The sequence below is a fragment of the Alligator sinensis genome, unplaced genomic scaffold, assembly GCF_000455745.1.
Source record: "Alligator sinensis unplaced genomic scaffold, ASM45574v1 scaffold29_1, whole genome shotgun sequence".
Taxonomy (NCBI): Eukaryota; Metazoa; Chordata; order Crocodylia; family Alligatoridae; genus Alligator; species Alligator sinensis.
In genome coordinates this window covers 2,887,965-2,904,454 of record NW_005841933.1, presented here as the reverse complement: position 1 = coordinate 2,904,454, position 16,490 = coordinate 2,887,965, and positions in this window count along the sequence as shown.

The following is a 16,490-nucleotide window of genomic DNA, read 5'->3' as shown; positions in this document are numbered from 1 at the left end:
AGTCCTCAAATACATGAAGGGCAATTATAAAGAGGATGGAGACAGACTTTTCTCTGTGACTGGAGGGGACAGGGCTAGGAGCAATGGCCTCAAACTACAGTAGAGGAAATTTAGATTGCAGATTTGAAAGAACTTTTTTACTATAAGGGTGATCAAGCATTGGAACAGGTTACCTAGAGAAGTTGTGCAATTTCCTTGGCTGGACGTTTTCAAAAGCAGGTCAGACAAACACTTGATTTGGATGGTTTAGTCAGGGATGATCTTGACTTGAGCAGGGTTCTGGAATAAAGGACCTCCTGAGGTCCCTTTAAGCCCTGCTTTTCTAAGACCCAGTTGGTATCTGTTGTTGAACTTGTGTAAAACAGTATAGTTAATTGGTTTGAACCAAGTTTTGATTCTTTCTGAGTTCACCACAAGCTTGTTCCATTGCCTTTGGGGTCATATAACCTCTCTATCTTCTTACATGAAGTGTACCTCTTATTTAACCCCCATGGCAAGTGGTACATAAGCACAAAAGTATGTCATTATTATTATCAGTATAATCATGAAAGCTGTACAGATATCTTTTTGAAAATGAGAGCAATGTTATAACTATACAATAACATTCTGAATTGTTCTTATACGCAATTGTAATTAAAGGAGAAAGATGAGAAGGGTTAAACATATTTAGAGAGGAGACACAGAAAAGCACAAAAAGTCATGAAGCTTTACCTGGTGAGACAGATATGCCAGCTATCAGCTGTTATCATAGATGTACCCATCCTTTACCCTTTTTCAAACCAGAGAAACCTTTTATCTGAACAAGAAGAAACAGTAGTTCAAGCTGCAAATGTGTCTAGCTAATGTCAACCCACTGAACACTGATTTGTTATTTCAAATATACCACCCATATGTATTGCAAGATGCCACTCATTGTAGGCATACCCTCTAAGGCAGTCGTTTTAAAACTGGCAGATGCCTACTTGGCTTTACCAAGGGGTACATGCCTACGTTTTAATAATGTGGTGGAGCTTGTAACTGGTCAACCCATGGTGAGTAATGGCATTGCTATGAGTTGACATTAGTGTTGACACTCTTCCTAAGGAATGAATATGCAGAGATGTGTTGGGTGTAGGGGGTGAGCAGCAAAAGTTTGCAGGTAAAGGGGTACATGCCAAAACATTCTGAAAACCACTGATCTAAGGTGTTAGGTTTTCCCCTACTCCCCATTAATCCATGTGCAGAAAATAAGTCAATCTGATGGGTGAAACAATACCCAGAAAGATATAGAATTCACAGTTAGCTATGGAAGCTGTGGCCCTAACTTGCAAGTACCTAAAGGTCCAAATGAAAGCAAAAGAAAAAGCCAACTTGTGTATCATTGAAGGTATGGAAAAATATTTTCCTTAACTTCCTGTTAATCCTCCATATTTGTAATAAGCTAAGCATGTTGGTTAGTTTTAGAGTACATGGGCAAACTGGCTATTTGGAAGTGCTGCTTGCTAATGAGTAAAAAAAGGTGTAAAACAAAATACAGCAGGAACCTATCTACAGATGATATAGCAAATATATAACAGGCCAGGAGCTTGACAAGTGCTTACATTTTATTTATTGAAGCCAAGTATATTCATAACACAAACTGAAACATCTATGGGAATACATAAATACTGTTTTAAACAATGGCTATGTTGCACTGTCTGCATTTCCGAGCACAGCCTTGGTTTTATGGGTTTGGGTATCCATGTGTGAGACACCAAACCCTGCAGCTACAATAGGCCAGTTGTAGTAAATCAGCACAGATCCAATGACATCACTGGTCAGAACAGGACCAAAGGTGAGCAATGGCACCATGCCGGGACACACCAGCTGAGGTGCTAGCCCAGGGTTTATAGGATTTAAGTAGAAATATACTGCATATTACTCTTGAGAACCCCTGCTGCATGCACCCTTGCAAACTGGAACAAAAGTTATAGTTGTTACTTAGAGAAAAATTCTATGCAAATAGATGTTTTCAGTGTTTACTTCCTGACAGCCAAATAGCTCAGATTCCACAGTAATTAAATTTTATTAATGAATCTAGAAGACTAAGAAAAGATGTGATGCTTCTGTTAAGATTTCTAGGATTTCGCATTTATTCAGTGATAAGTGCACCAAGATGTATTTTTGTTAAAAGCCATGTATAGCTCCTGGATCCCATTTTTTTAGTGTTTTTTTTAATTATTCAGACTATTCCTTCAGTCCTGTTCTGCTCTCGAGTGGAATATTAATTCAAGATACTTGAAATCTGATGACCACAGATGTTTATGACAAATAATTTGGAGGTTTTAACTGATCACTATATGCCTGCACCACTAAGTCTGTACTGTAAGCTGAAAAAGTTCAGTTTATAGTGCATTATAGGGATGGAGATTCCAGAAGTGCTAAACAAAATGTGGGCAATAGAGTACAAATGAAAATTCTACCACTAAGACTATATGATAATAGTAATGCTAAAAATTAATAAATCCAGTTGATTTTGTATCAAAAGCCTAAAGCCACGAAGAGGAGAGTGTCTGGAGCCTGGTTTTGACTTAACATTGTGAGACTGGATCAGAACATAGTAGGTACATTTCTCATGCCTAAGATGTGTTCATATTCAATAAAAATGCAGGGGCGGAAATGCAGTCCTTCAAGCCAGACTTTAAATTGAGATGTCACTGATGGATTTGGTGGTTATTTTGAATGGTAAAGATAAAAGATATCCTATTTGTGGTCCCATTATCCAGTTATACCATTGAAGATTAATCAATTTAAATGCAAGCAGCTGCAGCTGTATGTAAGATATCATTGTATGCACAATACCAGGCTTAGATGCCAGACTCTTACTCATGCACCACAGGAAAGTAATTAATTTCACTATGATATAGGGTGACATAACAGCTTACCCAGTATTGTCATGGGGGAGAAGCACAGCATGCCACAAAGACTGTGGAACTGATTCTAGTGCAATGACCCTAAATGTTTGTAAACCTACCAGGCACATAATATTGCAGGACACAACCAACTCGCTCCATCTTCTCTTCAGTTCTTTAAAGAGTGCCTTTCATTCTGGAGAAATCATTGACCTTAGAAATCTTAAAGTGTAAATTTATTTCCCTTTTTTCTTGATTTTCATAATTTTCCTTGCCATATCTTGTAACCAAGTTGTAATACTGCATCTGTGACATCATATGAATTTCCACAACAGTCAATAGTGATGTCATATTTGTGGTTTATCATCATAAGTTCAAACAGAGCAGTGGTTTTCAAACATCCTTAAGTCATGGAACCCTGTTGTATCACTTCTTCTGCCAAGGAATCCCTATCCTATCCTTATGACATGGAGCCAGGTGACTTAGCCTGGTAACGGCAACTCACTGCCGGCCAACCCACTCCGCCATTACTCTCAGTCTCTTTGTGGATCCCCTGATGACCTATTGCGGGACCTGAGAGTTCCAGAGAACACAATTTGTAAACCACTGAAACAGAGTACTGCATTTCTATTGTAATCTTGGTAAGGCTGGGACTTTCCCTTAGTATGTGTTTGTTGAGCACCTGACACATTTGATACTAGTGCCATACAAATAATAATAATAAAGAAATAGGTTGTGAGAAGGAACACTGAAACCTAAGTAGAGTCTAACCCTTGCAAGGTTAAACTAATAAGAAAAATACTGAAAATCCAAGCGCTTTTCATTTTTTTACATTAATATTATGCCTGTTGCAATGCTCCTTATCTTTCATGTCATGAAAGCCACTATGAAGTTGCCTGTACTGACGTGTCTGCAGGAGAGCTAATGAACTAGAACTGACATTTCAGTTTCCTCTGCACCAATGCACGATTGCCTGTATGTGATATATTTTAAAGTAATGCACTTTCTGAAGAGTAATGGATCTTTTGATAAGTTATGTTTCAATGTGAAGGACAGAATTTCTCTTAGCTTAGCACTTTTGTAAGAATGCAGTGATGGCAGCACAAGCATCAAGGGATGCAATAAAAATAGCCCCAATATTTTATAAGCAAGGTAGACATTCATTAATATAACTGGATAACCTGAAACAGCTTTATATCTAAGACCAGCATGTCGTGTCTGAATAATCCATGCGTAAACTGCTGTGAAATTAAACAGCACAGAATGAAAAAAGATCAGGCTATAATAAGAAGGACAGAAAATACCGCTATGTGATTTATCAGCCATCTGGCACAAGGCACATAGCGCTCGCTCAGAAGAGGTTACAGTTTTCTGATTAGTTACCACAGCAACAAGTCTTCTGAGGAAGCTTAAAGTCATATACATGCCAGCAACCCTTCTGACTGCTGTACACATTATGCATTTGTGGGCTGCCAAAGATGCCACTTTCTTCCCAGTTTAGATTTTTGTCTACTTGAGCCTGCCGTTATTCTGCTTTTAGGGAACTTCAAACTTAAACATGGATGTAGAAAGTGATGCACGAGATCTTAGCTTAAGACTTAAAAAAGTTATTAAGCACTTTCAGGTTATTACTATAAAGGAAGAAGTAGATAGATACTGGTTTTTTAAACTGCTTTTTTACTGCTGGTTTTAAGCTGCTTTCTTGTAACTCAGAAGAATTGTAAATGCAAAATCAAACAACAAAAATATATAGCTAGGTTTATACACTACTGATATACTGGAAAAATACATAGATTCTTCTTCTCCCGAACAGATATTTTTTGTACATATTTGTACCTTCCACAATTTTATGGAAATCATAAAAGATACAAGGCCTTCAATAGCTCCCAAGATTACAACCAATGAAATATTTCTAGTTACAATGAGGAATAACAGAAAAACTTTTTTAAAATTTAAAAGTTTGGCATCGTTTGTATGTGGATGCGTATGTGTCTTGAAAGTAAAATACCAAGTCATTTCTGGGAAAAAAAACCATAATTGGGAATTAATCTCAACATTGCATGGGTTTTTTTCTGTTTAACTAGGACTTCCACTTAAGCTCCTTTTAGAGCTCCACTGGGCACCTCTATACAAGATGTTGACTGCACAGTTGACTAATTAACTGTGCAGTAAACATCTTAGCGTCTACATGTGGGCCTTTATGAGGTTACGTGAAACTAATAAACTCCAAGTAATACAGGTTAAATACAAGTCCTACCATGCAGTGGAGTTTTTTTTGTGCACAGAACCACGTGTAGGTGCTAAGCTGGCTGGCTGAGGCATAAGGGTGCTTCAGTGCTGAGGCTGCCTGCCAGCTAGACCCACATTGAAGCACCCTTGTGCACCAGCCAGCCCCTCCTCAGCACATTGAGCCAAGCCACAGCAGCCCCAGGCTGGCAGGCTGACCCCACAGTCTCCTGCCATCCAGGACTGCTGTGACCCAGCTCAATGTGCTGCACCCTGGGAGCATGTGTAAACCTAAACATATAAACTTACTGACTAATGGCATATGTAGGTATGCCCACTGACTCTAGCACTGCTCCAAAGTCTGCAGACGTTTCCTCACAAAATTTCCACCAAAATGTTGATCTTAACTTATGGACATGTCATAAGATTCATAGACTGTAGAGTCGGAAGGGACCCCAAAGGATCATCATGTCTGACCCCCTGCCCCAGGCAGGAAAAGGACCGAGGTCAGACAACCCCAGCCAGGTGCCTATCTAGCCTCCTCTTGAAGACCTCCAAGTTAGGCAAGAGTACCACCTCTCTTGGCAGCCCGTTCCAGATTCTGGCCACCCTTACTGTGAAAAATTTCTTCCTAATGTCTAACCTGAATCTACTCTCTGCTAGTTTGTACCCATTATTCCTAGTTACACCTAGGGGTGCCCTGGTAAATAGTGTATCTCCAACTGTCTGTTGTCCTCCCTTGATAAACTTATAGGCTGCTACAAGGTCTCCCCTCAGACGTTTCTTATGAAGGCTGAAGAGATCCAGATCCCTCAACCTCTCCTCGTAGGGTCTTGCACGGAGGCCACTAATCATATGAGTGGCGCTCCTCTGAACCCTCTCCAGATTCTCCACATCCCTCTTGAAGTGCGGTGCCCAAAACTGGACACAGTACTCCAACTGTGGCCTGACCAATGCCTCATAGAGGGGGAGCATCACCTCCCTCGATCTGTTGGTCATGCATCTGCTAATGTACAATAAGGTGTGATTGGCTTTGTTGATGGCCTCGTTGCACTGCCGGATTATGTTCATCTTGGAGTCAACTATGACTCCAAGATCTCTCTCAGCCACTGAGCTGCTGAGGTCATCATTCCCCAACCTATAGGTGTGCTGGGGATTCCTCCTCCCTAGGTTGAGTACCTTGCATTTGTCTTTGTTGAATTGCATCCTGTTTCGTTCTGCCCATTGCTCCAACCTGTCCAGATGGGTCTGTATCTGTTCCCTGCTCTCCAGTGTGTTAACTTTGCCCCATAACTTGGTGTCATTTGCGAACTTGGACAGAGTGCTCTCCACACCCTCCTCCAAATCGCTGATGAAGCTATTAAATAACACCTGTCCAAGGGCCGAACCCTGCGGGACACCACTGCCCACCTCTTTCCAGGTCAAAAATGACCCATCCACCACCACTCTCTGGGTGTGGTCCCTAAACCAGTTAACCCCCACCTGACTCTGTAAGTGTCCACTCCATTGCCTGCTAGCTTCCTTATGAGAATAGGATGCGAAACTGTATTGAAGGCCTCTTAAAGTCCAGGTAGATGATATCTGCCTCAGCTCCAGTGTCAAGGCAGTGTGTGATCAGCTGTTCTGGTGAGATTTTTGCCACTAAAGACTGAATGCTCACAAAGACAGTCATTGTCACACCAAATTCCAACTCAAGCAAATGCATAACCAGATAACAAACCTATTCCAGTTTTGAAACAACCTAAAAGCCAAATCATAGGGCATGAATTGGGGTCACATCTGAACCTTCTACAAGTGAAAGGATGATAATCAAAGTGCCAAATTTGCCTGACTCCCATTCTTCATAGTCTCAAGCTTAGCCTTTTTAATTAGCAGTTTCTGAATAGAAATGTTGACACAGCCTAGAACAAATGCAACATTGGAGTAGCAAAGCTAAACAAAGGGATAGTAGATTATTATTTTGTCATGGAATTGTTTCCTTGTGTACCAAGAGAAAACTAGGTCAGAGAATGTAAAGCATTATGATTAACTTACAAGAGAGGCTATATTTATCTGGTTGTACATTCAGGTTAGTCTCTTTTTTTCTATCATAAAACATGATTCAGCACTGGAGGTGTTTAATTTTCTGTTGCAAACAGTTTGAAATGCACCACATTTAGGGTACTCTTACATTTGAATACTCGTGAAATGGAGCTTTGGGACTCTGAACCAAAGCTGTTATTAATACAAGGTAAAATTAGCACATGGGTTGAAAAAGTGAATAATATCTCAAATTGCAACCATAATCACATTAAGGTCATAACCTGCAACATCTGGAGATAGAAGGAGAACCTATAGCATGTACATTTAGATTAAAAACCTCAGAAAGCATACCACAGATCATGTGTTTCCATTCAAACATCATCATGCAGAGAATTTATATTCACATTTTATTTTATTTTCATGTAGATCATATTGCAGTTTTATGACCTGTTCATATACAGAGCTCACTAAAATGCAAGTCTTTTACACCACCAGTATTACTGACATTGCAAGAGCAGCAAAGACAGGGATCAGGGAACAGAAAACACCTATAACCCAGTAAATCTGTTACTTTTGTTTCAACCCTAGCCAAATCTTTTATTTTCTCTCTCTCTCTCTTCTTAAAAAGATCTAAATATCTTTTTAAACTAGTTTATTTCAATAACTTTACATAGGAACTTATTTCATATATATTTTCTTTGTGAAAATAATATGCTGTCATGATCATATTTTCCCTTTCAGCTTATTTAATTATTTTGGGGCTGACTTAACTCCCATTGAAATGACAGCTTTTACTTTGACTGTTGGGAGCAGGCTCTATTTTAAGATCTCTCACCAGTTCATATTTCTTTCAGCTCAACTCAGAAAATCTCTTTAATGAAAGTCAGATTAATTTATTTGGTCTAAGCTGATAAACTGTATTAACATTGGATGTAAAGAGATTTGGAACTACAAACAAAGATTAAATCCACTGCTTAACTTAAAAAAAAAAACCCAAACCCCAAGAAGTACCATAAGTGCAAAGGCTGGAATTATGAACAAATCTATATTTTCAAAACAATCTTCTGTCCAGTATGAATAAGTCAAGCAAATGTACAGTAGCTCTCAATAATGTCACCAATAATGGATATTAAGAATGGTCAATTAATAATCTTTCTATTGTTTCAGCAACATTAAATTTGATTCAATGCTTTATTTTTTAACTTGTAGATACAAAGATGCAAAGCAAAATGTCTTTGTTTCATTCTGGGCACTGAATTGAATTCCCTACCATGTCAAAAAAACAATAGGGAATTCAGAGAGGAGCCATAACATATTTAGAGGCAAGGATTAATGTATGAAGAAATGTTAAAAGAGAATTAGGAATAGGGGAAAGGGAAGATGCATATCAAACTATCTAATGGCCCATGCGTACAGACTTCATAAAGGAAGAAGAGACTTAGATGGGTATAAGAACAGTTGATTAATTAATTCAACTAATAATTTAAGCCCATCTCAAGAAAAGAACTGCTAATAATTACATCTGTTATACATAATGGTGAGGTTTAATAGTCTCCCAGAGGAAGTGCCATCGGTTAAATTATTTAAAGCTTACAAATCAATGGGAAAAATGAAGTAGCTAACAATCTTATATTTAGCTTGGCCTAGGGAAGAAGGAAATAAACCAGATGACTCAGCTGATCTCTCCTTTCATCACTTGTAGGGGACAAGGTATATAACCCTGCTTCTAGCATCGCTAAAATTTGAAATGTTTGGCAATTGTGGAAACTTGAAACAGCCCTTGGGGCTGCTCCAAGCAGATGGCAAAACAAAAAAGGGGCAAAAGTAAATGCTATGCTTGGGGTTTTGTTCAACCTCATTGACGCTAGTAGGAAGAATATATGCCTTTCATTCAGGATACATGTTAGAAGCAATTAAAACTACTTTATGAGTTAAGCAACAATATTGATTACATTGCAGGAGTCTCACTCAAGATAGATGGAGGACACCAACCAGCTCATTAAACAACCACATCACTGTCTGCTAGTAGCAATAAGTAGCGAAGAGGTCTCATGATAAAACTACACTGCTTCCATAGCACTCTCGGGGATGTGTGCACCCAAGTATGCCTCCCCACCTTCTCCTTGAAGGCCCTCGACCTGCATATGTGGTGTTGAAGCAGGGTACCCCTGAAAGCTGCTGCAGGGATGTCTCACATAGCCTCTATCAAATCCAGTGGATACAGAGGTCTCAGAGCAGCTGCATGAGGACAGCTCAACAGCTTCTCTGCTGCATTTCCAGGTTTGATACATGGGAGGGGATGGGCAAGGCATATTTGAGGGCATCCCCCCTGAAAGCACCAAAATACACAGTGTAGTTACACAGTCTTTACTGAGGCAGTAGCTGCTATTGTTTCAATTACCTGATTCTGTAAGTAGAGAGCAGTAGTTATCTGTTTTTGTTTGAAGTCAGGTATACCTAACCCCTATACCTCCTGGACCGTACTTGAAGGCCACACCCCACTCTGGATCTAAGTATAAGGTGCTACCCTGCCCTGCCTTCTGCCTTATTCCATAAAAGAGCTTGATTGTTTCACCTGAAGTTCTGATTTTTAAAAAAAGTCAGGACCAGATTCTCTGTTGGCTTTAAAGGATTTAAAAGATTCCTATCCATTTCCTCAAATAGAGGACACCTGAGTCAGCAGCAAGCTTATCTGCTTTTTGCACAATGGATCTAAAAAGTGGAAACTGGCAAATGGAAGCAAATCCAAAGAACAGGGAAAAGACTTCTTTCACAGGAACCAAAGACCTGATAGCTTTTGGCTTGTAAAATCACCAACTGAGATCACATGGCCCTACTATTATTTTATTATTTATCAATACTAGGCTATTTATTATATTTAGATGATATCCTAGTACATGGCTGTCCAACTGGTGGCCCACAGACTGCATGCAGCCTGCAAGGGGTTAGTTTGTGGCGGTTAGATTCTCACCCAGTTTTCACTATCCCCATTGCTCCAGCTGCAGCAGCATGAGCTGGAGGCTCTGGGCTCCCACTCCCTCTGGCTTCTGCTTCCTGCCTCTCCCTAGGAGAGCAGCACAGCACAGCTCATAGTGCTGGAAAAGCCCCTGGCATGGGGTTGCAGTGGAGTTGTCTGTACCCAGGGAGCTGAAGGTGGGGCTAGGACACCTGTGCCCATGCACCCAGTGTAGTGTGGGGTAGGAAGCACCCACGTACCCAGTGTAGTGGGGAAGTACCTGGGGGACCTGTGGCCCGCACTGGTGGGTCTCCATGGCATGCAGCACCAGCTGATGCAGCCCCAGCCACTAAGAAGTTGGTCAGTCCTGTCATAGTACATGCAAGAACAGTTGAATGGGAACGGGTACATTTAAATTGATCTTAAGCTTACTATATGATTAAGCCTGCTAAACTAAAACTGAACCCCCCCCAAAATGTGAGTTGTTTCAGGGGGCAATATACCCTGGCACACATTCTGTTTGGAGGGAATTGCCACAATTCTGTAGGCTTCTATTTCTATTGTAGAAGGTTCATTTGTGAGTACAGTCAGACCCCAAGTTACGCGGGGGATACATTCCTGAAAAACACCATGTAAGTTGAAACTGTGTAACTTGAGGCATTAAGTCAATGGAAAACAGGGGGATAGGGACCTGGGACCAAGATTTGATAACATTATTTCATAATAAAAGGATATTTAAACACAAAATAATGGAATTAATAGCCTTATTAAAACCTTTACTCCTGGCTACGTGCTCATAGAGAGACAAAGCTTTAGCCCTAATTGCCATGCCGTCAACAACTGCTCCTTTTGTATTGGTCATTTCATTGATCCAAAGATTAAGGAGCTTCTCAACCTTATCTAAATGAGGAATTCTAGTCACCAACGACACTCAAACTCACAGGAGTTGTCGTTTTCACACAGTCTCTAATTTTTTACTTACTTTTTTTAATGGTACAAAGTCGATTCACTTAAACTGTATTGGCAAGCAATCAACGCAGCACTATTGCCTTCTCTTAATTTATCAAGGATTTCTATTTTCTGGGCCAGAGTGATAGACTTACCTGCTCTTTTGGGCACAACATCAAAGGCTTTCTTTGATGCCATTTTCACAAATATTCAGAGGTTAACGTAACCAAAAATGGTGGACAATCTTGGAGAAGATGACAAGTGATGCTAACGCTATGTAAGCAGACTCCAAACTAACACCCGCTCTACCGCAAACAGTGTAAACGTGAAGCAGGGTATCACGTAAGTTGAAACATGGTCATGTTATATCGGGGCAGGCAATTATTTCAGACAGAGGGCTGCTTACCCAGTTTTGGCAAACTGTCGAGGGCCGCATGGGTAGCCCCGCCCCTTAAAGGTGCCCCGCCTCCTCTGGGTGGGCAGCAGCAGCAAACACTGTCCAGCACGGAAAGCAGGGGGGCTGTAGCTGTGGCCACCATGGCGCAGCCCCGACAGGCAAGCCCAGAGCTGGTACAGGGCCCAGGCTGGCAGCAGGGGTGGGTTACAAGCTGATGCTGAGCTCAAGGGGAAAGCATCCTCTCGCCTGCCCGGTGCCCTGCACCCCACGCTGCAGCTGCTTGCAGCCTGCGTGGGGCTGCCTGTGCCTGCTCAGGACAGCCCTGTGCAGGCTGCAAGCAGCTGCAGCAGGAAGCGCCTGCCATGGGGCGGGCAAGGGGCCACTTTTCCCTGGGCACCTTCCCCCTGTGTTATATAAAGCATGTCTACGTGAATCAGTGTAACTCGAAACCGTGTAACTGGGGGTCCGACTGTATATCCATATTGCCAATTCATAGCTTGGTGAGAAAAGATTGGTTGAAAAAGGGATACCATGGCAGGAAAAGGCCCTTGTGATTTCTCCTATCTTCTACCTGTTTTTCAAAATCTCTTTGATAGTGAATGCAAATAGAAGTGCTTGTGGTTTGGGGACACAAGAACACCACTTAAGAGGGTGGTGACTTCTTATAGCAAAAGTCCAAGTTCTCTGGAGCTAAATTATTATATCACTTGAGAGGAACACCCAACAGTGAGAAGTTTCACCACACTTTGAGCAAGAGAAAGGTTGTGGTCATAGCAGGCCTTGCATCTCTGAATGGTTCTTTAGATTTGGCAATCCTGAAGGACAACTTGCCAGGTAATTTGAAAAACTGCAGTGCTAGTTTTACAGCCCCTGGCCCAAACACTGTAAATGTTGATGCTTTGTCTGGATAGCCTTGCTTGAGGTTAATTGCATGAAGTGCCCCAATTCAGAGTGAAGGTTCGATTGTTCAAAGAAATGAACATGTTCAAGAAGGCAATTTCATTACTTCTCTTCCCAACATTTATAGAAATGCAGGTGGCTCTTGGTTCATGACATGAACTGTGTGACATGAGATATGAAACTGAGTGAATAGATCCAGAACAATTAAAAGAGAGTAGCCTGACAGGAAAATCATGTGACAAATGCATCCAGTTTGGAATATGGTATACCCTTGGTCTACTCAATGAATGCTTTTGAGTCTCAGTGAGAAATCTTTAGGGTTGTTGGTTGTAGCTGTGTTGATCTAAGGACATAGTTTACTCTCGCTATGCTTGAAGAAGGCCGTTTGCACCCAAAACCTTGCAAAAAACAATTTTTCCAACTATTTAGTTGGTCTAATAAAGGATATCACATCTACCCAAAAAAACATTGTCTGCCAGTGAGAAATCTTGACAATTTATTAATGAAAGATTGTAGAGGAGGTGGGGGGAGGGGTGGAAACAGGGTGATCCACATATAAGTACCAGCTGGTTCTGCCAGAAAGAATTAAAAAGCTGCCTTCTGGGTTATATCATGATTTTAAAATATATGGCAGATTTGCAGTTGCAAAAACCTTAGCTAAACTGAGAGAAGCAGGCCATAGAAAACTGGTGCAGGAAATGTGTTGCTTGCATTGCAAATAAGATCCCTTTAACAAAGAGACACCCTGGAGCAACATTAAAGAAATGTATTGCTATTGCTGTGCTTGGGCCTCTGTCTGACAAAGAGCCAGGTACTCATACTCTCTGATAATTATAGGCTGTTTTATGAAGTAATTCTTTTTTGGGTAATATTAGGCCAAGAGGCTGTGACTATGCAGAGGTTCTAGTGAATTAATTTGTTTACCGTGTTTGAAGTTCTTGGTGATTTGCATGTAAATCAAGAGAGACACTTTGAATCCAAATTGTTTAATCAAGTTTGTAAGGTTCTAGGATTCCACATGACTCCTGTACTCTTGACAATCTGATGGATGTTGGAAAGGTTCAGTTGGACTAAAAGGTGCAGCTAGTCATCTTTCTAGAGCAGCATCAAAAGGACTGGGATCAGCAAATTAAATTACCTGACAGTTACAGAATAGTAGTTAATCAGAATACAATGTGTATGCCAGCACTGATCATGTATGGTATCAGCTAAGGGCAGAGCTAACTTTTTATATGCAATTCAAGAAGAGAAAAGAGGTAATTGGACCATGTAGAATCTTGAAAATCCAAATTTGAAAAACCTTATCAGAGAAAATGTGAGAATAATCTCAGATAAAATGAATAGACATTTATGATGTGAGATCATATGGGGATCTGGTCTGATTTTATAGTCTCAGGAGAAGAAGGGTAGGAGCTCAAAGCTGGATAAGGCAGTACTAATGCAAATAAACAAGGTGGTATATAGGATAGAACTGAAAGCCAGGACGAAACACAGTTACATATAAGGTCCTTTAAAGGTGATAGCAGAGGGGGCAGTAGGCAGTGTGACTAAATCAAACAAACCTGACCCCATCATCAATTTCTTCCCCATAACAGAAACTAAACACACAACCCTGAAAATAGGCTAACCATTGGGATCAACAAGGGATACCAGCTGTATCGCTCTGATCAGAACCGCAGCGTTATAAGGAAAAATAATAAGCAAGTTTTTTTTAAAGCATTTTGGTGTATAAGTTGAATTTCCAAAGCTGTGACAAAAGCTGTTTAGTGGTAATGCACTGTGAAGCTAAATTTTAAAAATATATGCAGGCTCTTACTAGTGATCCTGTTTCTATCAAGATTAATGACTTCCACTGCCTTCAATAAATAATCTTTAATTGCTATATGGCAGCTGTGGATGGCAAGTTACTGTTTTGAAGAGCATTAGCATATGCTTTCGTAGATATCCAAAAAAGGCAAGACAAACTACAAAAATGCAGATGGAGAGATGGAAAGTTGCAATCTCTTTAGTGCAACTTTCTATGCACAAATGTTTTAAAATATGTTTTATGAGAGAAGTGTATGCTGAACTTAATGCACAACTGGAAGTTTCACTAAGTGCCCTATGATTCCCGCTGAATTCTCTTCCTTTGATTACACTATTACAGCTGCAGATATCTTTACTGCAGGTAGAACATATCTGCTGACATTGAGGCAGTATGCCCCATGGATTTACTAGCAGGTGCACCTTCAGAGAAATGTTAAGTAGAAATAATATTGACTAAGTCACTTCATCTTCACACAGATATTTTTAGTATAAGAATGCTCAAATGGCTGAACACGCTTCCTAAACCTACTGCTGACTTGGCAAGTTGGAACAATTTGTTTTTAGTTGAAATGCAGGATTATTACCCAGCTGCCAGACAAACTGGTAAGTACAGTCAGCCAGATAAATTTAACTGCTGTGAGTGTACTTAGCTCAGTGGGGCTATGCTGATTCATGCTAAATAAGGATCTGGCCCCAGGAGCTTTAACCTTCTGGTGATATCTGTAATAAAGTTTAGGAAATATGTAAATATTTATTTTTTTTATTACAGTGTTTTTCAGAATCTAGATGGCAATAAAGAATGGTGCCATGTATTTCACAGCTTTCACCATCCAATGAACCCATTTAAGACAAGTGAAACAATGCTTACCCTACTATCCTAACCCAGGACGCCCAGCTTCTAAGTGGCTGGGGGCCCATACTGTGTGAGCTGCACCAGGCAGGGGCCTCATACTGTATTTGCTGTACCAGCATGAGCCATGCCCTGCCCTGCACATTGTCTGGGCATTCCTCCTGCTATACCATGCCTGCAGGCACCACATCCTCAGCCTCAGCTCTCTGATTGCAGGCTTCCACAGTGTAGCATAGACCCTGCCACACAGCCCCCTGGGGCAAAGGCAGGAAGTGGAAGCCAAAGGAGGGAGTAAGAACCCAGAGACCTCAGCTGCTGCTGCAGCATCTGTAGGAGAAGTAGCTGAGTGGGAGTCCAGGGACCACAAGTTAATCCCTCAGGGGCTGCATGTAGTTTGTGGGCCACCAGGTGGAAGCCCTGGTCTAACCGTTGCCAAATATGCAATAGCCAAAGGTAATGTGCTATCATCTACTGCAGTACTCTTCCAATAACTACTTCACATATTGCACACACAACCTAGGCAACAAAGACTCAGTGAGCTAATGAAATGTTCTGTTTAGTACTAGCACATCTGCCTCTAGTTCCAAACTCACTAGAGCTAATCCTTTCTTTACCTTAAAGCAATGTTTTTAATAGGACTTTTTTCTCCTTCTCTCTCTCTTTTACACACTATTTTTTTTAAATAGAGTGCTTAGCTGAGTTCTATACTTTGAGCCATAAGCACACACTCCCATTAGCTTAGGAAGATCCAATTCTATTTCTTGCAAATGTATATGTTTTATAAACTGGATGACTGTACCCTTCAAAGGCTGTCAGGCTCTACATGGCTGCTTCCCACATGATGGCCTACTTTAGCCACCTCTTCCACCCATACTTTACACTTAATTTTACAGTCATTTCTACATCCCAATTGTGCCTGAACACATTTTCAACATTAAGATCCTTTTCTGAGCACTGTCTAAGAATACCAATAGCATCAATGCATTCCAAGGCAAGTTCCTGAATCCTTTTTTTAAAAAATGACCCAACAAAGGTAGCTGGAGCCCTCTTGTGTCCATACGGTAAAACCAGGATTCAAGTAGTTCTACACACATAATAAACGCAGTTAAACTCTGGCCACTGGGTTCAGTGTACTTGCTAATGATTTTTTTGTGAGGTCATTTGTAATTAGGTATCATGCACCTTACTTATCTGTTCTAGGCATGGGGTACACGCTAGTCTATAACAGCACTGAGTTTTCTACGATCCATGTAGTACATGATAGCTTGCATTTTGCCCACCCCGCTTTATAGGCACCAGCACCACTAGGGATAACACCACTAGCCTATAGACTGTCTGACTGAAGTGTTTTACCAGGGTCCCTGGAAACAAAAGTTGCTCAAGTCTATAGGTCCCGTCTGCATAGGGAAAAGAAAGACTAGTGTCACCAGGCTTACTGAAAAATATGTGCCAGAAAATCTGCAACAGGTGCTTGACCTCTGCTTGCTGTGCAAGGTTAAGTTTTCAGGGAGAGAT